General features: G+C 40.3%; 1 protein-coding gene across 1 annotated transcript in view; it reads left to right on the forward strand.

Moving 5' to 3' along the window:
- KCNB2 (potassium voltage-gated channel subfamily B member 2) overlaps positions 1–17722 on the forward strand; it is a 623843-nt gene that overhangs the window by 64546 nt on the left and 541575 nt on the right. The gene's annotated exons all lie outside the window — the stretch shown is intronic.

The raw sequence follows: 17722 nt of genomic DNA on the forward strand, positions 1-17722 counted from the left end.
AGGCACTTAGCAGATTTGGGGAAAATTAATACAAACTTTCAATGGTCAGATTTGGTTCAGTTCTCCTACTCACCCAGATGGTGGCAGCATATCCAAATTTTATTGAATCTGAACACCGGAAAAGAATTCACTTCTGCTTATTCACTACTGCAATACTACTTTTCGGTATTAGCTCCGTGTAATTTCAACCTTCGAAGTATTTCTAATTCTAATACTATGATGCATTATATCTCAAGCATAGGACTGCATAATTACTGTGACCACATCTACCATGTTCCAACCGATGAATCACATTTTGCTTAGCACATGGCTCCTTCCTTGGGCAATAACAAAAATTAGTTATTTTCGAGATCAGTAGCGTCTCACAGAGTTGTCTTCCATGGTGACAGTATTATATCAATGATGTCCAATACAGTAGCCACAGGCCACATGTGGCTGTTGAACTCTTGAAATATGCTGGTGCTATGCCTACTACTAGTATGGTTACTATTAGGATAGTGGATGTACTAGTGCTAATGACAAATTAAATATTTAACTTTATTTACTTTGAATTAAATATATGTAGCTTTGTGTGGCGGTAGTTAACTGTACTAGACAATACAGTGCTAGATGGCACAAATGACTTGGCCAAAAGATCAAAATGCTTCTCCTAATATCAAATGGACTAATGTTCCTTTGTAGGTTAAAACTTGCTCAACTATTTTAAGTGCACTTAATCAGCGAAGGCTGTCTCAGAATTAAACTTTTAAAGGGAGCTTATGGTCTTATTCCAGATCAAACTCTTTATGACATTCTCTGTAATCCCTCTGGTCCTTTCTAAAGCTCATCCCCTATTATTACTGCAACCCATGCCTTCCTATGTCTCCTTTTTACTAATAGATTCTTTTTTTTTCCTTCTTTTATGGGCCTCTCATTCATTTGCTGCTTCTGATCACTGACCTCTGCATGCTGCACATTCTCCCTGAGTTATCCCATTGACTTCATGGTTTTAGTTCCTATGTCTCCACCGCTGACTTCCTAATCTGTAGTGTCAGCTCTAACCTTGGCTGTGCCCCTCAGCACATATCCAAATGCCTAGTGGACATCTCCACTGGAGAGCCCTAACATAAAGTATCCAAAACTAAACTTAGGACCCTCCAAGTCTGTTCGTCGTGTAGGCAGCCTCCTTCACCCTCCCCCATGTAATCGACCACCACATTCTTTTTTTTTTTTTTTAATTCATGTTAGTTAACATATAGTATAGTATTGGTTTCAGGAGTAGAATTTAGTGATTCATAACTTATACATAATACCCAGTGCTCATCACAGGTGCCCTCTTTAATGCCTATCACCCATTTAGCCCATCCTTCCCCAGTCACCTCCCCTCCAGCAACCCTCAGTTTGTTCTCTGTATTTAAGAATCTCTTATGGTTTACTTCCCTCTCTCTTTTTATCTTATTTTGTTTTTCCTTCCCTTCCCTATGTTCATCTGCTTTGTTTCTTAAAATTCCACATATAAGTGAAATCACATGAAATGTCTTTCTCTGATTGACTTATTTCACTTAGCATAATATATTCTAGTGCCATCCACATTCTTCCAAATGGGAAGATTTCATTCTTTTTGATTGCTAAGTAATATGTGTATATATGTGTGTGTCTATACATATACATACATCAGCTATCTTTATCCATTTGTCAGTTTGTCATTCGAAGGACATTTGGGCTCTTTCCATAATGTGGCTATTATTGATAGTGCTGCTATAAACATAGAAGGGGTATGTGCCCCTTCAAATCAGCATTTTTGTATCCTTTGGAGAAATGCCTGGTAGTACAATTGCTGGGTCCTAGAGAAGTTCTATTTTTAACTTTTTGAGGAACCTCCATACTATTCTCCAGAGTGGCTGGACCAGTTTACATTCCCGCCAGCAGTGCAAAAGTGTTCCCCTTTCTCCTCATCCTCGCCAACATCTGTTGTTTCCTGAGTTGTTAATTTTAGCCATTCTGACAGGTGTGAGGCAGTATCTCATTGTGGTTTTGATTTGTATTTCCCTGATGATGAGTGATGTTGAGCATCTTTTCATGGGTGTATTAGCCATATGAATGTCTTCTTTGGAAATGTGTCTATTCATGTCTTCTACCCATTTCTTCACTGACTTATTTGATTTTCAGGTGTTGAGTTTGGTAAGTTATTTATAGATTTTGGATACCAACCCTTTATCCAAGATGTCATTTGCAAATATCTTCTCCCATTCTGTTGGTTGCTTTTCAGTTTTGTTGATTGTTTCCTTTTCTGTGCAGAAGATTTTTATCTTGATGAGGTCCCAGTGGTTCATTTTTCCTTCTGTTTCCTTTGCCTCTGGAGATGTGTTGAGTAAGAAGTTGCTATAGCCAGGGTCAAAGAGGTTGCTGCCTGTTTTCTTCTCTAGGATTTTGAATGATTTAAGTCTTTCATCCATTTTGAATTTATTTTTGTATATGATATAAGAAAGTGGTCCAGTTTCATTCTTCTGCACGATGCTGTCCAGTTTTCCCAACACTATTTGTTGGTTTCCTGCTTTGTTGAAGACTAGTCGGCCATACATTTCTGGGTCAATTTCTGGGTTCTCTCTTCTGTTCCATTGATCTATGTATCTGTTTTTGTGCCAATACCATACTGTCGTGATGACTGCAGATTTGTAATACAGCTTGAAGTCTGTAATTGTGATGCCTCCAGCTCTGGTTTTCTTTTTCAGATTACTTTGGCTATTCGGGATCTTTCCTGATACCGTACAAATTTTAGAAGTATTTGTTCTAGTTCAGAAAAATGCTGGTGTTATTTCGATAAGGATTGCATTGAATATGTAGATTGCTTTGGGTAGTATCGACATTTTAATAATATGTGTTCTTCCAGTCCATGAGCATGGAATGTTTTTTTCCATTTCTTTGTGTCTTCTTCAAATTCTTTCATAAGCATTTATAGTTTTCAGCATACAGATCTTTTACCTTATTCAACCACCACATTCTATTAATTTTAGCTCTTGAGAGGTCTCAAATCCATCTCCCTTCTTCATCCTGTGGTTTTTGCCTTATTTAGTCCTCCATCATCTCTCTCGCACTGCAAAAGCAAAAAGCGTTGAAGGTTTCCTCCTCCTCCTCCTCCTCCTTCTCCTGCTTCTCCTTTTTTTTTTTTTTGTCTGCTTGAATCCTTCCTGCACACAGCCATGTCTGTCTGTCTGTCTGTCTGTCTTTCTTTCTTTCTTTCTTTCTTTCTTTCTTTCTTTCTTTCTTTCTTTTTTTAACGTTTATTCATTTTTGAGAGACAGAGAGAGACAGAGCATGAGCGGGAAGGAGCAGAGAGAGAGGGAGACACAGAATCCGAAGCAGGCTTCAGGCTGTGAGCTGTCAGCACAGAGCCCCACGCAGGGGCTCGAACTCATGAACTGCGAGATCGTGACCTGAGCCAAAGTCAGACGCTCAACCGACTGAGCCACCCAGGCGCCCCTCCATGTCTTTCTAAAGACATCTTCTCCACTTCCTCTAGTGGCTCCCACATTACCTAAAGATAAGGTCCATACCTCCCTGTATGTCTTGCAGTGTTCTCCATGACCCACTCCACATAACTATTGAGGCATGACCCCCACCCTTCTGTCCTCATGCCTTGCCCTGCCATGCTCTCAGCTGCTTGGGACTCTTTAGCTATGCCTCTGTGATTCCCATCACTTTTTTCATGCCTCTGAGGTTTTATTCATTCTACTCCCTCCACTGTAAACATTTATTGTCTTCTCTCCAACACCACTGCTACCCCCATTTCTTGGTTAATCTGTCCTTTTTCCAGCACAACTCAAGTGGTGTTTCCTCTAGGAAGCCTTCATTCAGTTCCCAGGCTAGACCAAATCACCCTATTCAGTCTGTTTGTATGTCCTTATTATTGCAGGTATAATGGTTTTCTCATTTAGCTTCTTGAACACAAGGATTTTATCTTATTCAATGATCATACCCAGTAGGTGCTCAAAAATTTTATCAGACTTTTGAATGAAACTTATGAACAAATTATAAGAACTGGGTCACCCGTTGTAGTAACTGCACAGAGAAATGGAGGATGGGTTTAAACAAAGAAACTTACACATCTGCTCTAGATAGGACTTTCCTGTATCTACATGCCCCAGCCTCTCTACATTATATTCTTAGTCTTGTGATTACTTTCTTTACAAAATCATCCCAAGTCACCTGCAGCTCATCTCAAATGCATACTTTGAAAACATACGGTGTCAGTTCTACCAAATAGTGCTGGTGATAGGGCATCAAAAACACTCACTAAAGGAGATAAACTTGCAAGCTTTGCCTTTATGTATGTTGTTCAAAGCCTGATTATGAAGACTTAACCTTGGCCTTACCTGTACCTTGCCAGATTTGTAATTCGTAGTAGATGTATTCCTCAAGACTCAGGATTGAATTCAGCACATGAACTGTGGGGCTAGCTCAGCGTCTGGAAACTTCCTGTCCTGTCTCCACCCTGTGCCCTCGGTGCCAAGCAGCACATCCACACCCCAAACCCACACTCTGTGCACTGATCTGTATCTCCATGAACCACTTCCACAATTCACAGATCAGCCTACCACCAAGAATAGTGAATGTCTCTTCTGAATGAGAAATCAAAACAGTTAAATCTTTGCTAACCCTAAGGCATTACATTTACGTAACCCCTTCCTTCCTCATGGAGGGGTATTAATGAAAAATAAAGATGTGATTTTCCATTGATTTCATTGAACTCCATTTGTCTTCAGGCACGGTACTTTCAAATTTACAAACTCTTGGGTGTATTTAGGTTTAAATGCTCATATCAGTTCCTTAAAACAAATTTAAAAGTTTCAGATTTTAGAATCACACTACAACTGTGACCTAGAACTTTGCTTAGTGATGTCCCTGTGTGGCTATCTTTACACCCATCAGTTTGAGAGAAATTTGGGGAAAATCATTGACATTTTGAAATGTCATTCCAGAGTAAAAGACACATACAGATATGCAATAAATAGTTACAAGTTGTTTCGAATCAGGACACTTGTCAAAAATTTTACAATCCAATCAATTTCCAGAGTATTTTCTTTGATATTTCTAAAGAGTAGGCTGCTTTAAAGTTGCATTTTGAAACTCGTTAGTTTTCTTATTACGCACACTGAAAAACTTTTACCATAGTTCCACAAAATTAGAGTGTCACAAGGAGAACTCTCGTGAACTCAACCCTTTTCAATGTATTATATATTTAAGTCAACTTGGTTACAGTTGGTGAATTTGCAACATTAATCTCTCATCTTAAAACTTGATAACTAAACACAAATCTTCAGTGAAGTTGCCCTTTTTTAGGAGGGGAAAACTAGCTTAGGCTTCATGCACCTTTGTTACAGCTATAAAACAAAGCTATAAAAGACAGAAAGGTGCAAAGCAAAATCAATCCCTTAATTATCGGTCCTTTTCCAATTAGGAAAATAGAAATCTTTCCATTTGACCTACTTCTCCCACTCATTGAAATTGGACCCTTTGAAAACTTTTTTTTTTTTTTTTTTTTTTTTTTTTTAATCTGCAGGTTTCTGGGCAGTTTTATAAACCAAACTGGGCTACAACAAAAACTTCGTATATCTTTTTATTTTTTTATTTTTTTATTTTTTACATTTATTTATTTTTGAGAAACAGAGTGAGACAAAGCATGAGCAGGGAAGGGGCAGAGAGAGGAGACACAGAATCTGAAGCAGGCTCCAGGTTCCAGGCTCCGAGCAAGCGGTCAGCACAAAGCCTGATGCGGGGCTTGAACCCACAGACTGCAAGATCATGACCTGGGCCAAAGTCAGACACTCAACCGATGGAGCCACCCAGGTGCTCCAAAAACTTCATATTTCTTAAAGTGCTTTGCCTTTAAATTCTGCATACAACTTTTGAACGCAGAATTAAATAGATCTTAGGTTGCTTGTGCACACAGGCCTTCCACACCTTACAAAAACAGCCTGCATAAGCCATAGAAACTGACTTTTGAAAATGTTTTCTTATTCAGTGTTAGGGAATACCAGTGCTGCTGTCTCCTTTCACCACTTCCCTCCGTCTCTCCTGTGGAAAGAAGAACACCCATCTAGCTGATAAATATCAACTTTGCGGACCATACCTTTCTGGAAGATTAAACCAGATGTGCATGGCTCAGTTATTCTTCCTCATGAGACAAGGGTATACAGCTTCCATTAGTGGTACCTTTGACCACCAAACTAAGCTACATTCTCCAATTTTGCATTTGTCATAATAAACTTTACGTCTTCATGTTTTATTTCTCACCTTATTCAGATCTCAAGTTGAGATAGTGCGCTTTTATGTTAGGTCCTGTCAGATACCCTATGACTTGGTGCATGAACCAGAAACATTGAAATCGATAAATGAAAGTGGAATTTGGGGAAGAAAAGTTGTTAGAGGAAGAAGGATTTTATGGTGTTGGATTTTGGACTTCAGTGTATAAGCAGGTGTTTTGATTTGGACGGTTTCTTGATCTTACCCCGGGCCAGACAGGCTTTTATTTTATTTATTTTATTTTTTTAAATGTTTATTTATTTTTGGCAGAGAGATAGACAGCACATGAGTGGGGGAGGGGCAGAGAGAGAGGGACACACAGAATCCAAAGCAGGTTCCAGGCGCTGAGCTGTCAGCAAAGAGCCGGACGCGGGGCTCGAACCCACAAACCGTGAGATCATGACCTGAGCCAAAGTCAGACACTTAATTGACTGAGCCACCCAGGCGCCCCCAGACAGGCTTTTAAAAGCCATCAGCCTGATGGCTGATGGTGGTGTCGTTATCACACTGGTAGCCTCAACTTACGTCAGTTGCCTGTACAGGCAGCGACTGTGTGGAAGTGGGTCTGTACTTTGGAGACTGGAGAAAGTGGCACTCAGATTTTGCCGGCCTTACAGGAGCTTGGGCCTCAGCAAGGGGCTGAGAAGGACTTGGGAAGAGCCCCAGCTTGAGCGCGAGTCTCCACAGATGAGACGGTAGCAGCTCACCGTGCAGGTGGGGCTTCCTAAGCGGTCACTGCCCGGGTGAAGATGCACCTGCAGGAAAAAAGAGACTTGCTTTATTGGGACTTTTTTTAAGGACTTTATTTAGGATATGGTGGGGAGAGAACAGTTTTGCACAGGTTTTACTGTCTTAGCTGAATCTGCTAAGGCAGTTCTAAGTGCTCGGGCACTCGTGGCCATGCCCTAGATGCTACCTGTAGGTGATTAGTACCAAGCACCGTAACAGAAAGGGCTGAATTGTTGCCCCAGATTGCATCTGTAAGCAGGATCAAGGAGCAAACTGGAGAGACTATCTTAGAATTCAGTTACCTCATTTTTAGACTTGAGAGTTTAAAAATAGCAAATAGCAAATAACTTCTGGTGGTAATGCAGTTAATGTAGGTGTCTTGAAAGCGTGCCTGGAGGGGAAACTCATGACAAATATATGGAATTCAACAACAAAGGGAACTAAGTATACTGGGTGCCCAGGTCCGAGGTGTGTTCTTCACTCATCCCCTCAGGCAGTGGTTCTCAAACAGTGAGGAGCATCAGAATCCCCTGGAGGGCTTGTGAATCCACAGATGGCCAGGCCCCAGCCAGAGGCTCTGATTCTGTAAGGCTGGCTGGGACCTGAAAATGAACCAATGCTTCAATTTAAGCATCTGCCAAACATGATTTTCCCTCTGAAACAAACCTGGGTTCGAAGGGGAACATTTTTTCTAGCAGTGGGTTCGTTAGGGCTGAGTGATGGTACTATAAGTCACTTGAAAACCTGAAAAGAAAAAGGGTGATAATTATTGAACCTCTGGAAAGACCCCACCATTTCTTTTCCAGTTAAACTAGAAAATCAATTCACCCTTTCCTTTTTGTGGAAAGTAGAATGGACAGATGTTTGGGATCTTAGATGTTGCCTTTGATGAGAACAACCTTTTGTCCACATTTATTCACTTGTGTCTTTTATTGAGCACCACTAATCATAATGAACAGATTATTTACCCAGAGTTTACTGTGTTTTAGGCCCTGTAATCATTGTCTAGATTCAGATTTTGACCATTTATCCTGAAGAATTATTCAAATTCTCACGCTTCCATCTCCTCCATTTGTGAATGGTGACACCAGTAATAATACCTACTCCTCTGGGCTGCTGTCAGAATTTAAAAGGAGTCTAATTATGTCACTTAGCATCGTACCTGCAGCATAGCAAGTGAGTTGTTAGTTCTATTACCTGAGTGTTCTGGAATACAAGTACAAGACTCCAGTGGAGTGTATTACCTGGTCAAGAAATGTCACAGACCACAGTGTTAAAATAGTGACCTCAAAGAAGCAGATTTATTAGCTGACAAAAGTGAAGGAAGGTCAGGGTGGGAGCAGAATATCTGAGTGACAGGAGAATCTGTTGTGAGTATTCTTAGGAAGAATCTGTCAGATTTGAGGGACTGACAGATGGCTGGAACTGGAGGGGAAGGGTAAGAGTAGCTGGACCAAGACTGGAGAATTCTAGACAGGGCTAGATTGTTCCAGAAGCTCAGGAAAACATGCGATTCTTATCCTTTAACACCATGCAATTGAGCTGGGGTACTAGACTCACACAGATAAATATCAAATGCAAGACAGCATGTGACATATTCCAAAGGACCTTGGAGAAGTGGTATCAGGAATATGACAAACGACATTCTTTCCACTTTAATAGGTTACCCCCAGTAACATCCACCTGCAAAGTCCTGAGGTTTGCGTGTGCTTTGGCCCTAAATGTCCTGTTCTTGGGAAGTGCCAGTTTCTTGCTGTGGCTGCACCATCCTTACTATTAAGATTGCCTCGGTTGCATTTGAACCTTGTGACCAAGCTGTCTCTAGATATTCTGTGTGCTTCCTGGGATCTTCACTTGTCTTCCTGATCCACCAGGCACACATTTTTGGTATACTGCCTGTGTCCATCCAGTCAGTGTCCAGGCTGTTTTTCTAGCTGTAGCCACAGCAAGAAAATACCCTGAACACAGGGTAGCTAATTGGACCTTGGCCTTGGTGTGCACCCTTGCATACCCATCCTCCATTCTGCCCTCCTTGTCTCAGCAGTTGTCCTGAATCTACAAGGCAAATCCCTGTATCCTACCCGCTCCTTATCCCAGTAATAATGGACATAGAACCTCTGAAGGGGGAAAATCACTTGGAGTTGGTTCGAGGGGTTACATATAAGATGCGGGGCTTAGATGGTGTGACACGGATGAGTTGAACATAAGGAAGGAAGGAAAAGTTGGGGTGGTTATTTAATGTGAATAAGAATGTAATCAGAGGGTTTGTGCTGGGGAATAGTGAGGAAAATGTCAGAAAGCAAGAACTGGAAGGCCAACAAACTGAGATGCAAACAAGGATCCAGCAGACACATATTATCCAAAGTACTTTAAATGGTCATCTGTGATATGTTACGAGTTGTAGTCAAGATTTGATGCATTTACATCCTTATTATTGTTTGTGGGGAAATAATTCTTTAAGCATGCTCTACCAGAGACCACCAGAAGTCAAATGACATTATGTCCCATGACACACAGACAAGTATAGTTTTATATAAAATTATTCAATGGCCACTGGAGCCATAGTTCTTGGATTTGAATCCTGGAATTATACTAGTATCTATGGATAAAATGTATGTATACTAGTATGTATGGATAAAATTATACTCGTATATGGATAAAAATAGCCCCTATTTCATACAGTTGTTAGGATAAAATCATTTAATACATTGTGCTTAGAATAAGGTCAGTTACATAGTAGTTTTTCAACACAGTAACTTTTCAAATAATATATAATTATTACTATGTTATTACTAACATTCATTTTTTCAAGTGCTGTATTAGACAATAGACAATACTACTCCTATCAATTGTTTTTTTCTATTAAAAATGTTTTACTGTGAGATATAATACACACCAAGAAAAGTGCTAAAATTTATATGTACATTTTCATTAGCATGCCCATATAATTTATCTCCCAACATGGGACTCTTGAACCAGAAGTGAACCTCTATTGTGACACTAAGAAAATAGACATGGGCTGAGGTGTGTTGTCATCCTGAATCAGTGAATAGCTACAAAGCCAGTTTCTAGGTAACTACCAACCAGATCAAGAAACAGAAACGTCGCTAGAATCTCAACAGCCTCCGGTATATCTCTTCTAGGTCACAGCCTCTTCCCTCCACCCATCATGTAACAGCTAGCCTTTCTTCTGTGACAACAATTGATATGCTTTCATTTATATTTCACACCTAGATTTGCATCCTGATGAAACTATAGTCTAGTTTTCATGTTTTTAAATTTTTAGAAAGTGATACTTCTGTACTTTCAAAATGCTTTCAGTCTTAGGTTTTTTGCTCAACATCACTGTAATATTCGTTTCTGAGGTATCGTGTAGCTACAGTTCAAGTATTTTCTTGGCTATTTAATATATCATTGTATAAACATCCCATGCATCATTTATCCATTCTACTTTCTATGGTTTTGATGGATTTCCATCAAAATTTCCATTTTTAGCAGGGGAATAACAGTATTCAAAGTAATGTTTTAGGAAGAGCAATCAATAGCTGAAAAGAAATGCAGCAAACATTAGCTGAGTGCTTTCATGTGCCAGGCACAGCACAAGCCACTCTCACAGGCAGGGGCCAAGTCAGAACCTCCGAGAGGCTCGTCTCTGGTAACTGCAGCTGGGCTGTGTCAAGACTTTGACTTGCATTTGCTTTCGCAGCTCTAGCATACAGGGGCAGACTGTGACATATGCTGCCACAGAGCCCTGGGTTCCAAGACTGCCTCTACCACTGCCTTCCGTGCTTAGTATCAAAATGCGTCTGATAACACCACCCTCCTGGGATTGCTGTGACAATTAAATGCAACCACATTTTCAGGAGTTAGTTACTTCATGCACACTCCATAAATGAGGACACTTAGAAAAGTTAAATTTAGTTTCTATTCTGGCCTTTGTATCCCCATTCCCTTATCCAGTGATAGTTACTGAAATTCCTACCCTTGAAATACCAAAAGGACCAACTTTTGTGCAAAAGTGCACAGCACAAGATAAGGAAATCTCCTGAGACAACTCTCAGGAAACACCATGTCATTTCAAATTCTGTATCTTCATCATAACCCCTACTGTAGATACACATTTTATGTTACTAGCTTCTATACTTTTTCAAACAAATCCGCCTGAGACACAGGATTTACACCTCTCCGTCTCTCTTTGAGCCTCGAGCCTTTGAGTTTGGCTAAAGATACAGATTATCTTCTTTGACTCTGAAGTTCTCTTCCAAGATAACAACATGACAGACAGTCCATTAACACCCAATACGAGTTGGACACTCTTCACTGAATAGCTCTTTGAATGATTGAGTGATGCTCCTCACATGTATACACCATTGTATCGTCTCCAAATAGTTAAATCAGGTCCAAGTCACAGAGATGCTAGCCTTTTTCAAAGAAAGTTAGCAGAGATTACAGTGGAAAGATGTGAATACATTGCATTGGTCACCATCAGCAAATTTTTTGATGAGTGTAGACCTGGCCCATTTAGAAATGGAAGGAACTTGGGGGCGCCTGGGTGGCTCAGTCGGTTAAGTGACCGACTTCGGCTCAGGTCACGATCTCGCGGTCCGTGAGTTCGAGCCCCGCGTCGGGCTCTGTGCTGACGGCTCAGAGCCTGGAGCCTGTTTCAGATTCTGTGTCTCCCTCTCTCTGACCCTCCCCTATTCATGCTCTGTCTCTCTCTGTCTCAAAAATAAATAAAAACGTTAAAAAAAAATAGAAATGGAAGGAACTTGGATTTGGTAATTAACAAGTTCATCTTCTCAGTATGCCCATATTTATTCACAATGTTCACATATCTGCCAAGTGGTTTGAAGGCAGGGAAAAGCATAGCATGCCAGGGAGAGGTCTCTGCTGCTTAGTCAGCCTGCAAGCTTAGCTGTCAGCCCAGTAGGTCTCTATGTGGAGACACCTATGGCCTGAGTAAAATTGCTAACTCTTGATCTGATAACATGCATGGTATAACACGGCTATTAATAACCTAAAGCCTTAATACAAAACAAAACCTTCAGGCTTACAGAAAAATTTAGCACTAGGCTTCACCCTTTCAATCTGAAAGAGCTGTTACATCTCACTAGGTTACCTAGCTTACAACAAGAGAATGAGGCTTTCGGAAAATACAGCTTGTCACGTACAACAAAAAATAAATGTGTGAGTCCTAGGACAGTCCTTCTGCAAGAATATCATGGAAGGAAAAAAAAAGAATAAATTCTTGATTAAATTAGGACTGATTTTTCTAAATCATAGCAGATGGTAAACTAAGGGGAAGAGATGACTCATGTATCTATTTAGAGAAAACCAGTGAACAGACTGTTATCCATCCTCTTGTGAGTTTGTTTGCCTCTGATTTAGCCTAAGAAATTTATCAAATAAATTAAATTGTCCCATTGTAAAAATGGCTTCGTGCGAAAAAGTACAGGAAATCACTGTTGACCAGTCTTTATAATACAGAGAAATACACACCCACCAAACTAAGGCCCAGGAAGGAGCATATTCCCAACTGGGTCTGTCCATGTTACCAATTGCCCAAGTTTGCTTCTGTAACTCAGTTGTCTGCAGTGCCCTTGTCCAAAGGCTGATGATTTCAGCCCCATGTCAGTCAATATGCATAACTCCATCTCTACCAGTTTCTACCACAGTTCAAGCACACTAAGCATTGTGGGATTTGTGAGTCATACTGCACAGCATGCTGCCCTAACATTACTCCTTGACCTCTCTCTTTCCAATCCCCACGTCCTATGCTAATGCATGCACTCTGCATCACAGCTCACCTCCCATCCCATGGGTGCCAGCCTGCCTTGCATTCTGTTTTCTTCTCAATTCTCAGGAAGTTACAGTGCAAAGCAATTCCTCTGTCCCAAGTTCTACTTCAAACCTATGTACTGTCACCCACAAAGGCATTTAGCATTCTGCTTAGAATATCCACCCTTTTGGGAAAGATTCATGTATGCAAATATTTTTTTTTATGTTCTACTGAAATATATTGACATATGCAGTGGATTTCTTCATAATGTTTAGCAAGAATCTTAGCTACATTGTTAAAATCTGTTTCAAAAAGGTCAGTTTACATTTTTAACCCTGTTTGGGTCGAAGCTAAGTTTTCACATATGTACTTTCAATGGTGAAATTTTTAACACCTGAAATTGAGTTCCATTTATACATCTTGGTAGGAAGGATATATATGTATAGAGGAAGGTAAGGTAAAATTAGAACAGACTTACATCCTTTCAGGTATCAGAACCTAGAGATGAATAAAAAGAATAGGACAGGCAAATAGTCTGGAGATAAACCTGACTAAAACAAATGTAATTTGGTTTTTGTAAAGCTCCGTACATAAGGCAGAAGTACTTTGTACACACAAGCCCTGCACCCACACAACTTCCTGAGTTACCAACCCTGTATTATATTTTCTGTTCATTTGAAAACTCAGAAGTTACTACATTCTTTGGAGCTACTATACCTGCAAATAAAGCCACACCTAAGTACAGAAGCCCGGGCGTTGCGTGCAGGCATCTTGTCTCTTTTACTACTTTAACTGGAAGGGTTCCAGTCTTTCTTTGATTTGATAGTTTTGCATAATACCTTTCGATTTGAGCTTTATCTGATGCTTCCTCATCACTTGGTTCAGACTGCATTTTTGGCAAGAATGCCCAAGAAAAGAGTTGCGATGTGTTCAGGGCATTGTAGCAAGGGGCTCATGATATGTGACTGTCCCATGACAGGCGAGGTTAACTTTGATTTCTCAGTTAGGGTAGCATCTGCTATGGTTTTCTACTGTAAGATCACTAGTTTTACCTTCCAAATTAATTAAAAAAAAAAAAAAACACCTTGTGAGAGGATACTTCGAGACTATGTAATATCTCGTTCCTCGTTAAACTTTCACCCAATAATTTTGGCAACTATTGACATTTTTTTTGTACCAAATTGTTTATTACTACAGTGACTACGGTGATTTTCTAGCTCCATCATCTTTTTATGTTTATTATTTGGCAATCTGTTGTAAAGAGGAGTCCTTTTCTTTTTCTATCTATCTATCTATTTCTATCACATGAGAGCAACTCATGAATTCTCATTTTATTTGATGGTGGATTTTTTTTAATCCAATACTGCATAGCAAATCATGTCAAAATTTACGATTTAAAACAATAGTCAATATTGTCTCTCATGCATTCTCAGGGTCATGGATTCAGGGTGCTTGGCTGGGTGGTTCTTGCTGAGGACTCTGGTGGCGTTGCAGTGGGTATCTGCTAGTCTGTAGTACTTAGCAAGGTTGACGTGACCAGAAGGTCCACTTCCAGGGTGGCTCGCTCGCAGCTGGCAAGGTGGTGCTGATTGGTGATAGGAACTTCTCCACAGGGCTGTTTGAGCGTGTTTATAGTTGGAGTCTGGGTTCCCTCAGTGAGCAATCCAAGAGGCCAAGGGGGAAGCTGCAAGCCTTTATGGCTTGACTTTGGATGTTGTTTGCTGCTGCCTCCACTGCGTTCTGTGGGTATCAGGCCAACTCTGATTTACTGTGGGAGGGGACTGTATAAGGGGTAGATATTAGGAGGTAACAAGCATTGTGGACCATCTTGGAGAGGACCACAAGCAGATTTTGCCCTTTGCTATCATTATTTATTTTGAAGCTCACTTTTCCCAGATTTTGGCCAGTGTGACCCCCTTTAGACTTGGTTCCTCTGGTTTTTTGACATGTTCCCATCATTTTTTGAGGTCCTTTTTTTTTTAATTTTTTTATGTTTATTTTTGAGTGAGAGAGAGAGAGAGACAGAGCATGAGTGGAGAAGGGTCAGAGAGAGAGGGAGACACAGAACCCGAAGCAGGCTCCACGCTCTGAGCTGTCAGCACAGAGCCCAATGCGGGGCTCAAACCCACAAACCATGAGATCATGACTTGAGCCGAAGTCGGATGCTTAACTGACTGAGCCCCTCAGGCACCTCGACGTCATTCTTAATTTCAGTTCCCATGAGAACTTCCAGGCTCATCTTATCCCTTCTCTGCTTTAATTCTAGAGTCCTTTTAATGAAGAATGGTTTAAAGAAGCCAAGATCTGGGCTTAATGTATGAACACTGATACTGGAGTATTATTGCTTCTAAACCATTTCAGCAGAAAAAGCTAAGACATGAATTGTGTGCATATAAACATATACTTCTATGTCTATATCCAAAACTATGTTTATACTAATACCACCAATTCCAGTCCAACATCAGAAGGTTCATACTAGCCTTCCCCCTTTTTATATTTTGACCCCCTTCTTCAACAATGAGAAATCTGCTTTTCATTTTCATCGATGCATTTGCTTATTTTCTCAATTGCAGAAAACATAAAAGCACTTTCAAAATTGCTAACCCACACCACAGGGAAAACAAACCTACTAGATTAATATTTAATAATCATTAATAGCTCCTTTGTCTTTAATCTGTGGATATATAGGCAAAACATTCTGTTCAAAATTACTTGTTTTTTTCTTCCCTCAGTACAGCTATATTATTCATTTGAAATACAATTAGATACATTTGCTCTTGTTTATATTACATTTTAGTTCCCTCCTTCATTTTTGATGTTTTCATTTGGTTATTTTTTTTTTTGGTATGAAAAACATTGATATGGTCCCAAAAGTCAAAAATATGCAAAGGTTTATACACCTGACTTGTATCCCCCGATAGGTAATCAAACTCATTACTTTATTCTTTTTTCTTCCTGTATTTCTTTTTGCCAAAATTAGTAGATATGCACAAATTTTATTATTTATTATTTTCTTTCACAGAAGTTAAAACTTGCATCCTGGGAATGAATGCCTCCTTAAATTTTGTGTGATGCGTGCATCCCTTTGCATTATCATAGTCCCAACCTGCCAATCAAGAACTGAGTAAGGAAGAAAAAAACAATTTGTGCCTGGTTGACAGGTGGATATGCAGGGCATCCAGTATCAGCCGGAAGTGGGGTGCTACAGCACTGTAATGTCACTCAGAGGAGGACAGGGGGAAGAGAAACCCTCCCACCAAGCATGTTTAGCAGTTCATCTGATTGTCCACATTGCCTGGATGAAGACATGGCCAGCAGAGTAGTTATGTACTGATTCATGGACAGGTGCTAATGGGTTGTCTATGCTATGGACTGAATGTTTGTACCCCTTCAAACTCCTATGTTGAAGCCATAATTCTCAATGTGATAATATTTGGAGGTGGGGCATTGGGAAGTAATTAGGTTGAGATGAAGTCATGAGGATGGAGCCCACATGGTGAAATTAGTGACCTTATAGGGGAAGGAAGAGACCAGAGAAAGTGCTCTTTCTCTCTTTGCCATGTAAAGATACAGCAAGAAAGCAGCTATCTCCAATGAGAAAGAGGGTTCTTACCAGACACTAAATCTGCCAGCACCATGATCTGGGACTTCTCAGTGTCCCGAACTGTGAGAAATAAATTTGTGTTATTTAAGCCACTCAGTCTATGGCATTTTATTATGGCAGCTTGAGCTAACTAAGACAGCCTATATGATCAGAATTTAGAAAGCATAAGATTAGAGAATTGATGGTAAGGAGGTTTGGGGAAAAGCAATGTGGAAGAAGCTCTCAAACTGAGACCAGTGCATGAGGATATTTGGTCACCAATGGCACTAGCTTTCAAAAGAGTCTATCAATAAGCAGGTGGGCAAACTCATTCATTCTTTGGATGTTAGCTAAACTCTTCCCTCAGTCACCCTAATGGTACTCAATGGTATCACCTACAAGTACTTAACAGGGCAGAGATGGAAGATATGCAGAAGCTCAACAACGTGGATTCCCTTCACTATCGCTCATCTGGATGCCACCATTGTTGACTTCCCAGATTGCTAGTAGCGTAGACCAACACCAGGCTCCTGTAAGACACCTGCCACCTGGAGGCTGATTATAATGGGCCCCTTTTAACCTTACAGGGAACAGTTACATGTTCTCACTGGAACAGATGCTTATTCTGGATATAGGTTTGCCTTTTTGCCCAGTGTACTTCTAGCACCCCTCATACGTGGTGCTGTATTTGCCTTCTCATTTCCCCATATAGCAAAGAAGCTCATTTTATAGAAACGGAGAGAGGCAATGATACTTCAACCAAATAATTCATTGTTCTTATCATTTACCTGATAAAATTGGCCTATTGAATCCCAACTACGGAGCTAATTCTCTGTGAAGTTTCTAATCTATGTGTGTGTGTGACCTAATAATCACAAAATCTTCCTTCCCATCTGTATATGATTTGTTCCCCGGAGACACAACAATTGTTTGCCAGTTGGAAATTGGTCCTGCCACCTATTCATTTGAGTCTCATCATTGTACAGACCGAATAGGCACAGAAGCAGATTCCTGTGCTGGCTACTGTTATTGACCCCAATTAGCAAAACGAAATTTGGTTGCAGTTATACATAGGCGTGGAAAGGGAGGAGTATGCTTGGAGCCTACAGGATTCTGTGGGATACCCCTGGCACTTCCATGTCAATTGGTACAATTAAGAGAAGACAGTAAGAACTCAAGGTAGAATCATTGAGAACCTAGATCCTTTAGGAATGAAAGTTTGGGGTAGTTAGGTAAAATATCCTAGTCAGCTGAAGTGCTGACAGTATGCAAAGAGAACACAAAGAATAGTGGAAAAAGGAAGTTATAAATGTGGACTAAAACCTTATGACATGTTACAGAAATGATTA

This window comes from Felis catus, chromosome F2, assembly GCF_018350175.1.
Source record: "Felis catus isolate Fca126 chromosome F2, F.catus_Fca126_mat1.0, whole genome shotgun sequence".
NCBI lineage: Eukaryota > Metazoa > Chordata > Mammalia > Carnivora > Felidae > Felis > Felis catus.